Source organism: Ailuropoda melanoleuca, chromosome 15 (assembly GCF_002007445.2).
Source record: "Ailuropoda melanoleuca isolate Jingjing chromosome 15, ASM200744v2, whole genome shotgun sequence".
NCBI classification, from domain to species: Eukaryota; Metazoa; Chordata; class Mammalia; order Carnivora; family Ursidae; genus Ailuropoda; species Ailuropoda melanoleuca.
In genome coordinates, this window is record NC_048232.1 from 63,296,813 (window position 1) to 63,310,972 (window position 14,160).

Here is a 14,160-nt window from a genome sequence, read left to right on the forward strand (position 1 = left end):
TATGTAAAAAGAGAAGTTAAACCAGCTGGCTTATTTAATTTTGGCTTTCCCCCCTTTTTACTTTTTTTTTTTCCTTCAGCTTAAACTGGGGAAAAATGTACTGTGTAAATACTCAGTGTTTTTCCTAGTATTTAGTCCTAACAAAATTCTTCACAGGACTTAGTTTAGTGGATCTCTGGGGATTGGGCGTGAACATGACATTTCACCCCTAGGTCAGAGGCTACTTCCTGCTCCAATTTACAAGTAAAAGTTCTCTCTGTCCCATGGGTCTCCTGTGCTCAGGAGTTTGGGTGGGAGTGGGGAATGGGAGGGAAGCTCAATGACAAGTATTTCTTACATTATTTTTTTCCAGAACTATTTATTTATTTATTTTTATTATGTTATGTTAGTCACCATACAGTACTTATTCGTTTTTGATATAGTGTTCCATGAGTCATTATCTGNATTTCATTGTTTGCGTATAACACCCAGTGCACCATGCAATACGTGCCCTCCTTAATACCCATCACCAGGCTAGCCCATCCCCCACCCCCCTCCCCTCTGAAACCCTCAGTTTGTTTCCTGGAGTCNGCATCCAACACTCAGTGCTCATTGCAATACTTGCCCTCCTTAATACCCATCACCAGGCTAGCCCATCCCCCAACCCCTCCCCTCTGAAACCCTCAGTTTGTTTCCTGGAGTCAGAGTCTCTCATGATTCTGATTCGTCTCTCTGACATTATTTTATTGTAAGAACACTTCTCTTCCTATTCTGATATCCTATCTAGGAACTAAATTTCAAAACTCTTTACCAAAGTACATATTAATTAATATATTTCCAGTTTATTAATTTATTCATGCCTTCAGTAAACATCCTTTAAACACTGTCTATGTATGGAGCATTGTGCTAAGTGCTGGGGAATTAAAGATAATGAAAATATATTCCCTGCTTTGTATGTCCTCAAATAAATAAGAGAGACAGGTATCCAGACCCACAATCACAGCAATTACAGAGAGTTCTATGATACAGCACAACAGGAAAAAATAATGCTGCCTAGGAAGGGCATGGAAGACATTTAGGAAGTGGTGATATTGGAACTGAGTTTGTGAGCTAAGTAGGAGCATACCAGGAGACCGAGAAGAGGAAGAACATTATAGGCGAAGGGAAAAGCCATGGAAAAAACCTTGTTTTCCCCTTGGGTAACTGGACAAGTCTGTAATGTCTTATTCTGATTGGGGTTCTAAGAACCGAGCATGAAAAACTGAATGGGATGGGATAGAACTGGCTCATGGGGTTCAGAGTTTGAAACCAAGGACACCCCCCCCTNCTCATGGGGTTCAGAGTTTGAAACCAAGGACAACCCCCCCCCCGCTCAAAGGCAGCACTCAGGGATAGAGGTAAAATTAAACCTAGTGGAAAATCATACCCACACAGCATCCTAAAGGGACGGAGCAGAAAAGCCAAACCCCGAGATAGGGAAGCAGGAGCTGGAGGCAACACAGGGTTGAGGCCGTGAGTAGGAGGGAGAGGCTGGAAAAAAACCTTTGCACAAGGTTGTAGGGGATTTTTAGAGGCTGCCTAATGGCCTGCCTGCGGTGGGGGAGGGCAGTGTTAAAGGCATAGACCCTGCTCAGGCTGTCCTGGAAACAAAAAGTACAACCCTTTCAGGAAATTAAGATCAGTCCTCCTGACCGATGCCCAGACAAGTGAAAAGTATGGTAAAAAAGGCAGAGTCAGGGGCTCTACGACGAGGAGCCTTGCAAAGTGTGCTCAGTGGACTGAACCATGTTCCCAGCTGAGATTCCCCCGGCTGGCAATGGCACCGCTGACCATTACCAGTGTGTTGTTATATGGTTCACAAACAGTATTTTTAAAGATTTTTAGTAGCCATATGTTTATTGTGCACCACACAGAAGTAATACGTCATGAGCACTTTAAATCCAAAACTATACAGATTAAAAAAAAAAACTGCTTAAGAGGAGGCTTACATAGATAGTAGCATGGTGAGTTGATCTGTAGAAAAAAAATTAAGAAAATACAAAAAAAAAAGGTATTATACAAATATAGCATAAGTTGAGAAGGTGGTCTATACGTGACTGAAGTTTGAAAATGTTGGCAATAAGCAATGGGGAACCCCTGGTAAGTTCTAGGCATGGGACTATATTCTAGAACAATATGCTTGGGGTGGGCTCAGAGGGGGAACTTAAGGTATTTAAGAGGGAATTGCATTTACCTTCCAGAACTAATGTAAACTCTGTATACTTTCCAGGTTCATGTTTCAATATAGTCTAATTTAAACCCTGAAGTACTTAGACAATTCTTCAAGGACCTCCTTTTAGTTATTTGAAATACCCATGACTTTATTCTAATCTTGAACAACTTGATGTATATATTTAAGTGAATAATTTTGATAAAAATATTCAGTGGTCAAAATGACTTCCGTGGTGGAAGGAGACAATAATCATGTCTGTTAAAGGTTAGTAAGTCTGTGTCTTTGTAATTATTTAGTTAATTTTACTTACATAGACCCTGGTGCCTTATGTTTTAAAATATATCTGGTACCTTATGTATTAATCATTTTTTTATTTCCTATATTTTGTGATGCTTTGACATCCAGGGACCTTATGGACCAACCAAGGAGGAACGACTCCTCCCAGGATTCACTAATTCCTAGAGATACTAAACAATTTGCCTGGAAGCACGGCTCTCATATGCCAACCAACCCACCGGGAGTCCATACTCTCATCCACTTCCTTTTATCAGGCAGTCTGGTCAGGGACTCCATCCTGTGCCCTTAGTTACCCCAAAGCCAATCATTAGACAACTAGAGACCAGCCCTATAGCATGTCAAAATTATTCAAACTATTTAATCCTAAACCCGCTTAGGTGCTTACCTTGCCTTGCCCATTTCTTCCGGAGAAAACCAAAATAAACGCTGTTGCTCATGCTTTCCCCTCCCTCCCACCTCCTGACCAACCCTGGTGCTTCTCCAGGTGGCTCTGCATGGCTTGATGTGTCTCATCTTCTTGTGAATTGTAAAAAACAGCTTTTTCCAAAAAACAGTTATCTCTGTGTCTTTTATCTTACCAGACCTGATCAAAACAAATCTCAGGTACATTTTAAAATACATTAAAGAAATTCAATAAACAAATATTTGTTGAATGAATGAATGGATATCTCTACCCCCTAAACACATATTTCTCTTTTACTTTATTAAAATTGTTCTCATGTGGCTAAAAGCCATTTATATTAGCTACCTATGGCAATCGTGCTCTCATGTAACCAAGACCTGGGGTACGAGAAATTGGAATTCAGAGTAATTTACACATTGCAAAATGACACGAAGAAACTATGGCCGGCAAGACGGTGTTGTTTCTTTATTCCAGGAAGAAATCCAAAGAGGACTTTTTCCAGCCAACACACCCATATTACTGTACCTTCCTGTACGAGATGTTATTTTCCCTATGCCAGGGTGGATTAACTGCTGTAACAAATAACCCTAAATTTCAATTGCATAAGGTAATAAAAATTTATTTCTTAATCACGAAAATCTGATGCAGGTGTTCATTGTTGGACAGCTCTCCTGGCTGACTCCATGACTCAGCAATCAAGGATTCTTCCTGCTTGTGACGCTGTCAGTTTCAAAACACGACCTCCAAGGTCACTAGAGAAGGTGGAAAAATTATGGGAAAGACATATCAGATACAGAACCAACTTCACACACAAGTGTCAAGTAAAATGTCTACATACATCTTATTGGTCAGAAGTAGTCATACCCCTCCCTCCCCTACTGACAGATGCAAGGGAATGGGGATATATAGTGTCTGGCTGGGCAGCCAATTCCCAGCACCCCCTCTGCACTGGGGAAGCCTTTGGTGGTCAGCTAACCTTTCCCACCAGTTCAAGATACATTTCCCAGGACTGCATTGTGGTGATAGAGTAACTATGAGTTGGTCAAGCGGTAAGGTAAATCGGTATTTCTTCATCATTTGGGGGACATGAATTTGATAACATTGATAGACCCTCTCTCTAGAAAAACATATAAGAATAAGCACACATAATTTTCATGGCATATCAGAAGCTCCATGGATTCCCTGAAGGCCATCCACTGAAATCCTCAAGAGTCATAGGCCTACACTTGTGGTATCGAGGAGATTATTTAGCTCAGATGTATATTTTGAATAGTGTTATAAGTCATGAACCATGAGCTAACTTAAATTAGATTTTGTTTCTGCCAAATTGGTATTTAATTTTTTTAAAATTAATTGTTAGAACTAAGAATCCAGAATATCAATAGTGTGCTATCCAACTTTTTGCACTGAGTAGAAATTTCTGTCTCTGTTACTGCAAAAGATTTTATGTTGCTATCTTGCCATCCATCTGACACTCTCCAATTCACTTCACATGCCAACTAGAGTAACACCTAAAAACTCAAATTTTTCCATGTCCCTTCTAAAAACCTTTCAGTAAATAAAGACCTAAACCTTTAAAATGGCATAAAAACCCTAAGTAAACTGGCCCCACCTGCTTCTCCCATTGTGTGCTGCTTTGCTTTTTGTACTCTCTCACAACTGGCTTTTCTTCCCTTCCTCCCCACCTCAGGGCCTTTGCACATGCCTTTGCAGCTTCTTTGAATGGTTTTGTCTTCTTTTTTTATGTAGTTAACTGCTACTTTTCCTCCAGGTGTCAGCTCAACTGTCATTTCCTCAGAGAAGACTTCACAAAGACACCAAGGAAGTCAGTCCTTTATATGCTCTTACACTATGCTTTAAGTTTCTCTCCTAATGTTTATCACAGTTTATAACTATGTTTGTGTGGTTATTTGATTTGTCTGGCTCACTCCCACTAGCAGGTAAAATTCACAAGGGCAGAAACTGTGAGCATCTGGTACCACAACTCAGCACCTGACTTAGTGTAAGGACTCTACTGGGCATTCAATATTTGTTGGTTGGATGGATGGATGGATGGACGGACGGACGGACGGATGGATGGATGGATGGATGGATGGATGAATAGTGCCTACGTTTTGCTTTATATCTTGAAAAAGAAAAAATTAAGTGATAAAAGAGTTTGAAACCAAATTATGTTCTCATTCTGAGAAATGAACAGAATAAGCAAGTTAGGATTTGCTATGATTTTGAGGAACTTTACAGTGAAGCAATGACTTTTCCTCTGCTGTGTAGCAACCTCTGCTCTTAGATAACTTCTAATCCAATAGGAGAAACAGGTAGCAAAACATGTTTTCATCATTATTTTATATTGCCACAAAGAGAACGGCTCACTGATGGAATAAGGACAGTGGAAGGGGACTCTCCTTAAAAAAAACTGTTGAGTAGGAGACTTCTGGGCTAATTTAGGAAAGCTTCCTGGGGCACCTAGTCCTTTGGTAATAGTTGAAAGGTCTCAATGACTCTTCTTTTTTGAAATCTGTTTGGTGCCCTGAGTGCCAACAAAAGATTTTCCCCACAAGTCTTTCTCCTCAGCTTTTCTGTTTTGTTGTCATAAGGATAAAGCTATAAATTATGAGAAAGGCTGGGAAGGCAAGGATCAGCCTGGCATTGTAGTCTTCCAGCAGAGAACAAGCCTCTAAACAGTTTTGTCTCACACTTTTTCTGATAGATTTTATTCTTCTTCAAAATATTCACTGTGTCTGCATACGGAATGATTTTACATTCCTATCAAATTTGGCCATGTGGTTTCCTCTGGCAGGTGACATGGCAGTGGAAGTGACAGGTGCAGATGCTTTGAGAGCCATCGTGAGGTTCCACCACCTTTTCCCTCTGACACAAGGCTCATCATGTTCTCAGATGGGAATCTTCTATCAACATGGATCCCAAAGTGAAGAGGATGAGGGATGGAGCCAGAGTTGACCTCAACTAACATGGAACATGAGCGAAATATTAGTTTTTATTCTTATAAGGAACTGAAATTTGAGGGTCATTTATTATTGCAGCCTAACCAAGGAAAAGAGAACTGATACACTTTCCGTCACAAAAATTATGTATCATTTGACTCAAATTTAGAGCTATACGCCTCATGAGAAAATGGTCAGTCCCATTTGAGTGAATCATCCATCAGTGTTACCTGGGTGCACAGCTTTGGGAAGGTACAAAGGCCATCATGAAGAAGTGGAGTTCTCAACCGGTAAAGCCAGCGGACTAACTTTTGTATTCATGGACTTCAAAGATACGGAAGCCAGCTTGCCTCGTAGCTCTGCTGGAAGTGCCAAGAGGATCCCATTTGAGATACGGAGGAAAATTTACAACAAGATATGGTTATCAACTAGACAGGGATTTCCTTTCCTGGTTAGGAAAATCAATGGGGGGGAAAGAGATTTATACTGAAACAAGAATGGTAAGAGGTCATCGTAATATCATTTTTAATAGTAACATTGCATAGAGAAGTATAAAAGAAACTCACTTAAGACAAAAAGAGTTTGTACAAATTGGCCAAGTTCTTCGTTAATGTTCCTTCCTCCTCCTCTTCCTCTCAATCCTGTTCCATTTCCCTTCTCTGTGTTTCTTCCTTGTCTTTGCCCCAAATCTACTCATGGCCATCTTTGGAAGATGAGAGGGTAATAAATATAATAGATATATAGAGATGTTCCCTATTGGAAGCAAAAGATAAATTAAATATACTCTTATTTCTAGGAGTTTAGTCCATAACTCTAAAATATTAAAAGAACTTGCTTAATCTTAAACCTCTAAAGTTTGAAAAACCTTCCAAAAACTACTTGATATTTGAGAGGTTTTGATGCTTTCTCTTACGTATGCCAAAGTGTATTCCCACTTCCCCAGGTTTGCCCAGCCATGAGCAGCTTCAGTTCAGGCTTTCTTTGAGTACCTGCTAGGATCATAAATCTGTCTTCAGGTAGAACTTGTACTTTTAAAGTGTGGATTATCTTACCGAAGATTATCTTTTTGCCATGAGCTTTCTATCCCAAGGTCAGTTCCCCTAAACACACACACACACACACAAACACCAATATCCCTGAATTTCAACTGTGGTGCACATTGCCAATTATGACTCCCTATTGTCAAGCAATATGCCCTTCCTCTAAATGTGCTGAGTTTTTAAAATATTCAATAGAAGGTATGCAAAACTAAACCTACCATTAAATCACTCAAGTCACCTTCTGGAAGGTGACTTCTTGGAAGCCAAGCATTGACACGCAATTTAGACAACTCAGTGTTCGGTCCACATTTTAATCCAGGATTAGGAGCAGTTCAGTTTATGTGCCATGGTGTCTGAATTTGCAAAGGTTTTCTAGTAATCTGAGGAGTTATACTGAGTTACTCTCAGCAAATATTTTGCTTTATTTTTGTAGCTTTGTGATAGAGTGAAAAGAGATCTGGATCCTAAGTTAGGAACTGAGGGATTTCTAAAAGGGTTTTATATACAATATTTTTGTAACCTAACAAAAAATGTAAATGGTTTACAATTTCATGACCATGGATATGATGAACTGCTCTTTGTTCTGAATTGCTGTAGTTCAATGTAGAATAGTTATACTCAGATTGATCTGCATGAGAATTCAATGCTAATTATGTATACATACGGAAGAGAGTTGATTTTCCATAATGACTCTATGGTTTAAAACCATCAAAAGAAAGGGACTATTGCAAAATTCACCACTCCAAAAATACTACCGTCCATCAATTAAGCAATACATGAGGCATGTAATGACGATAATTTCTGGGTATGTCAACCAAGAAACAAGCAAGCTAGTTGTTATGTTGCTTCACCATAAGAATGATGATTGTGTTAGTGCTTGGGTAGGTCATTCCCTACCCCAGCTCAAACTTTGAGGGAAGACAAAATGGATTTGCTGAGCTGGCTCTTTTCTTTAATGCCAGATGCCAAGTAAGTCAGTGTCTTAGAATATCTCTGCTATCAAAACTACAAAATACCCAATTTGTGACTTAAAAGAAACCAAGTCACTGAAGGTGAGAACCTAAAATGGCACTTGCAGACAACTTGTTCATTCTATTCATTTTAACAATGTGATTACAAAGACTGAGAGAGACAGGCTATCTTGTCCAGCACAATCACAATTCTAGTAATAACGAACATAGAAAAGGACTTTGCCCAAATCTGTAAACTCCCAGCCCAGGGCTTTCTTCTCTGCCATGTCACTGGAAAACCAACATTGGTTCCCAAAACTGAACCTAAGAGGACCAAGCGTGAAATGTGAAGCTTTCAATTAGGATTCAGAACTATAGAATATTCCTGTGAAATGTTGAAATCTAGTAGCAATAATAAAAATGAAGTCCTACTCAAGAAGTTTCAAGTATGTTCGTTTTGCCCCCTGTGCTATTAAAAATTAAAAGACCTGCTAGTCATATACAAGCTACCAAGAGAAGTCCAAAAATTTTCTGCTCAGAGTAACCTTGCATTACTCTTACCCATTCTGAATATTCCTTAAAGGTGTAGAATTCTATATGAGGTACAAAAGAGAAAGACATGGCTTTACAGTAAAATTATCTCTAAACCAGAAATGCTGACTTAATTTCACTTATCTTCTTGTCATTAACATTAGTGTCTAAAACATTAATTTTTCTATTATTACATCTATATTATACTGGATTCATTACTCACATACATACATACATATTTAAATCATGTGACCATAAAATATGAAACTGAGTCTTGTAAACACACTCCAGTGAATTCAGACATACACAAGGCTACTGTCAGATCAAGTAGACACCTGTTACTTAGATCAAGACAAATTCGATGCAGCCACACATCTGCACAATTTTTGTTGTTGTAGTATTTGCTTTTTTTTGGAAATTGCCTTCACAGCAATGATATTACACAATTAAATCGAATCTTACTATTACAGCTACACCCTGTGTTTCACCATAGCCTTATCACATTTTTTTTATCCCCCACATTTTCTTCAGACTCAGCTCCTGGTTATTTCCACCTATTCAAAAATAAATAAAATTTGTTTTCCAAGGGCAATGGTCTGCTACCAATCAATATCACTTGGAAAGAATATTAATCAGGTTCTTTAAAATATTTAAAGAAAATTGGACTAGCCATGGCAAGAACATTGGAATAAGTTCATGACCTTCCAATCTCTACTACAGGAAGAGACTGATTTCATCAATATGAACACATTCTGGCACCCTTCTTGAACATTGGCCTTTTTGACTTGAATAACCAACATCATAGAGTTTATACTTCCATGGGTATCTCTCTAAAATTTTTCTGTAAGGTGATTTGAAGCCAAAGCTGAAAGTGTTCCTGCTACTNAGTGGGAGAGGAAGAAGCAGGCTCATAGCAGAGGAGCCTGATGTGGGGCTCAAACCCACAACGCCGGGATCATGCCCTGAGCCGAAGGCAGACGCTTAACTGCTGTGCCACCCAGGCGCCCCGTCATCAATATGAACACATTCTGGCACCCTTCTTGAACATTGGCCTTTTTGACTTGAATAACCAACATCATAGAGTTTATACTTCCATGGGTATCTCTCTAAAATTTTTCTGTAAGGTGATTTGAAGCCAAAGCTGAAAGTGTTCCTGCTACTCATCTTAGACTATTACGTCTCTTCTTCCTCGTGCAAGAAGGGTCGAAACATTTGAGCTGTGATGATTTTCAGCAGCTCAATGAAGCCACAATGCCAACAAATCTAGATTTATTAATGCTTGAAATATAAAATTTCAAACATGTCCCATGTATGAGTGTGCGTATGCGTGCATGGGCGTGTGCGTGTGTGTGTGCGTGTGTGTGTGTGTGTATCTGGAGATAGTGGAGTGGGGGACGTTAGTTGTGTCTAATTGATCACAGTAAAGAAATTTTTTCAACCTGCCGCAAGACAACTATTGCAGCTAATCTGTGCTGGAGCACTTTGGGGCATTTGGAAGAGAGCAGAAGACCCTTTATTTCCAATTTCCCATTAGCCTAGAGCCTCCTTACTTCTTGCAAATACCCTCAGTCTGGGCTGCAGAGGTTAGAACCTGCTCAGTGAGTAGGTTGCCTTTTCCACCTGGAGCTAGGGCTGCTGAGGGGAGAGAAAAGCTGTGGGCATCACATAAGAAGGGATGATTCCCTCTTTCTCTTAGAGCTACGCCCTGAATAATCAGGGAAAAGAAAAGAAGCACAGGAAAGCGAACTCATATGCCAAGTTGGTGGGCAATACAATGTAAGAAAGGTTATCATGTGACGATCTGGAGTCAGGCTAGCTGGGATTGAATTCTGGCTCTAAGCTTACTTTATGGACCTAGACAACATCCATACATTCCCTATGCCTCAGTTTCCTCATCTATAAAATGGGAGTCATACTCCTTACATTATAGAGTTACTGGAACATTGCTAGGGACATGAGGAGCATTCAATGAATATTAACTAAAATGATCACTACTGACCATCACCTATTGAGAGGGCGCTGTGTTTCTAAGAGCCCGGTAATGTAGCACACACATCCCTTAGAATGCCGCCCGTGAATTTCAACTTTCCAAAGTGAAATAAAATCTCAGTTAGCTATTTAATGGTGATGTTTCCTTTCTTCGGCTAGCATAACCATTAGTTTTCAGTACACATACATGTGTCATTCTAATTTTTTGTAATGGTAAATTTGACATTCTCCTATGTACATGCAAATTCCTTGAATATGTAAAAGGAAAATTTGGCTAACATGAAAACAAAGTCATAGCCTTCACTCACTCCTACTATATCTGCATTCTAGTCATTCTTTGGTGTCAACCAAGATAACTCACATCCTACCAGAAAAGACAGAAGCCAGTCATGACAACCCCTGCTACCCTACTTCTAAGCATAGTTACTGAGGCAAATATACCCATGCTCTATGGCCGTAAGAAGGCTTGCATATTCTGCCAAGGGAGCCACAGTCATGACAGCAAGGCTGAAATGCTGGCGACCTTCCTGGAGACCCTGAGGGAGAGCAGTGCTGGGTACTTCCGGAGCTGTCAGGGATAACATGGAGGGCCTATTTAAGGAACTGCGGCTTCAGAGGAGATGCCTCATCTTTTTGTAAATGAAAGGGCAGTGTTTTCTTGCAACCTCCTTGGTGGCTTTCTTCAAGCTATCTCAGCTCAAGATCCTGAATTTAATTCCAGATATTTTTCATTTGTGCCATAAACCACTATAGGGATGACAGGAATTCAGGCCTAGGAACGAATGCTAAATTGCAGCATCTCCAAATTTTCTACCGCCCTGGAAATCCCACTTCTTTGAAACCAGATTTTTAAAGGAAGTGCAATTTTGGAAGGGATCCACAATCCTTTTTTTTTTTTTTTCCCCATCACCAGGAAACAGCTTCTCTGTAATCCTTACTTTAAAAAAAAGTCCCATGGGTTCATCTCGCTTAGGCAGGTACCATTACTGGTATTTCAACTCCATAAGCAATTCAACCGCAATGAAAAAACTCAAGTGATGACGATAATAATATTATAGACGACACACCATTGCATTATCAATGCCTTTCTTTCATGCAGTACTTTATAAAGTGTTTGCTTATACAAAGATCTCTGCCTTCCCACTCGTCCCACTATCTCCCACCAGCCCTGATAAGGAAGCACTCTCTGTAACTCTGAGAAATGTCCAGTGGGATTATTTGGAAAGACATAATTGCAGCTACTGAGAAAGAGACTCAATGTAATTAAGATTAAATTAGGATATAATTGTTTTCAGGGATTGATAATTGTACCCTGGGCTTTAAAATAACCAAACCTAATGCCTGTAACCTCACCCAGACCAAGGACAGGTTCATTCCTATACATCTGTCACTGTGTGTTCATGTATCTTGGAGTGTGGCCAATCATAGTTTTGTGAAGGTTTTTCCTGCATCAGCACGCAATTATATTTATCTAAGATAGTTTATGTATTTGCAAATGATACCATTTACAAGCACTGCAAGCTTCTATTGAGAAAATTAACTTGTATGCCATCGCTGAAAATGCTGTTTCCTCCCTCTGGGAAGTGTNCTGTGTGTTCATGTATCTTGGAGTGTGGCCAATCATAGTTTTGTGAAGGTTTTTCCTGCATCGGCACGCAATTATATTTATCTAAGATAGTTTATGTATTTGCAAATGATACCACTTACAAGCATTGCAAGCTTCTATTGAGAAAATTAACTTGTATGCCATCGCTGAAAATGCTGTTTCCTCCCTCTGGGAAGTGTCATCATGATTGCTTTCTCATCTAAACTGCTCTATCCCTTCATTGCCTTGTTTAAATGCCATCCAAACTAGACTGTTAGCGCTCAACAATAGCCATAATCCCCTCTTCTTTCGAGGCACAGAGCTAAAGTACATTTTTCATCCTCCATTTGTCACCCTAGGGCAGTGCCTGTGACTGAGATCTTGACAACAAAACACAGACAAAAGGGATGGGTGTCATTTCCAGTCCTGGGATATTAGAAACTTCCACTTGTGATCCTGGCTTTCTCTCCTGGTTGAATGGAGAAGACTCTGAGGATGGTGAAGACATTGCATAGAAGGACTGGGGTCCCTGAATGACCCACATCAAACTGTGATGTAAGCAAGAACTAAATTTTGTTGTGTCAAGACACGGGTTTGGGGGTGGAGGTGAAGGGAGGGTGTGTTACAGAGGCTAGCATTAATTATCAAATTCTGTTTTCTCACTTGCTTCTCTTTCCATTTCCAGTCATCCCATACTTTCTTCCATTCTTTCATTTAGTCTGCAAATAATTATTGTGTGCCCAACATATGTGCTAGGAAAAGAGTATATTGCACAGTAACTGTGTTCAAAGTAACCCAAATGAACAATTAATGACCTTAAAATTTGACAAGCACAATTCTTTAGGTCTGCTAATTATAGGAAACATGTCGGAAAACTACAATCTGCTTTGGTAAATTAAATTTGTGGGAACACAGCCATGCTCATTCCTTTGCATCCTATTCATACATCCACCTTAGAACCTACAAGAAAGCAAGAATGACCAAGAAGGCCTTGCAACCCGTAGCTTTCATGCTACACTGGCTGAGTTGCATATTAATGACAGAGACTAGCCCAGAAAACTTAAATTATTTTCCAGTTCTTTACAGAAAAGTTTTACTGACTCCTGCTCTGAAGGATTTTGTAAAGGATTCTCAAAGAGGATGACACACAGCCAGATGTTATTCAACAATGAAGCCCAGCAAGGAGGACTAGAATCTGATCCAGCCCTAGATAAAAAATAAATCACCCAGCCTGACCCTGCTCTCCTTGTCCCAACTTCAAATTGTAGTGGGAAGGAGACAGTGGAGGAGAGGCTGAATAAAAGAACATAATGACATAGTCTCTCACATTCTCATGATGCTCAAATTCCAGAGATCCTTCAGACTTTGATTCAAAGGTAAAACTACAGCCTAACCTCCTCCAGCTCAAATAGTGATAGGGTCAAAGAGTCTGTGAAGGAAGTTGGGAATGTGGTTAATCACAGTTGAATGCAGTCTAGCAAAAACAGCAATCTAGCACCAGCTCAACACCCCTTTAGGTGAGAGCTGAATTATTAGTTCCCCATCCTAATCAAAAAGACAGAAGGAGCTCACACTCTCTGAATAATGAACAAAACAAAAAATAATGTACTCCAGTCTCCACTGTTCTTTTATACACAATATCCAGAAACAATATCCAGAAAACAATTTTAAAAATCATGAGACTTGTGAAGAAACAGGAAAATGTGGTCATATTGAACAGAAAATACAGTCCATAGAATCAGACCAGCAGATGACCGAACAGTTGGAATTAGCAGAAAAAGATTTGAAAATAACTATTATAAATACGTAAAAGAATTTACAGGAAAAGATACATGTAATGGATAAAGAGATGGGATTTCCTAGGATAGAAATAGAAACACTAAAAAAGAACCAAATGAAAAAAAATTATAGAACTAAAAACATAATACCTAAAATTATTTAAGAAATAGACTTAATAGCAATAAATTAATCATGAATGTTTACTGTTCATATTTCATGCTATGGGGAGCAAAACTGGCTAATAGCCCGGCTACTGTTTCTCTGGCTCTGTCACGGCATTCACACCAAAACCATGCTTCCTATAGGCTGCTCCCAGCCAATGGCATGACAGGGGTATCAATNGACATAATAAATATGGAAGGGTTTTTTTCTCCTTTTTTTCAATTTCTTTGGTGGAAATGTGACCATTGAAAGCAAAAGTGATGGCAGCATGTTAAAGGATTTGTAACATGT

At 39.5% G+C, this 14,160-nt stretch overlaps 1 long non-coding RNA gene across 4 annotated transcripts in view; it reads right to left on the minus strand.

Moving 5' to 3' along the window:
• Positions 1–1,856: 1,856 nt before the first annotated feature.
• Positions 1,857–14,160, minus strand: part of LOC117796398 — a 95,024-nt gene continuing 82,720 nt past the window's right edge. For 2 of the 4 annotated variants that reach the window (XR_004620880.1, XR_004620879.1), the window contains exons 2-4: positions 6,400–6,586; positions 6,064–6,195; positions 1,857–3,643 (exon numbers count right to left, since the gene is read on the minus strand). This is a non-coding gene — a long non-coding RNA (uncharacterized LOC117796398). The remainder of the gene's footprint in view (positions 3,644–6,063; positions 6,196–6,399; positions 6,587–14,160) is intronic. The other 2 variants (XR_004620881.1, XR_004620878.1) reach the window with 2 other exon arrangements.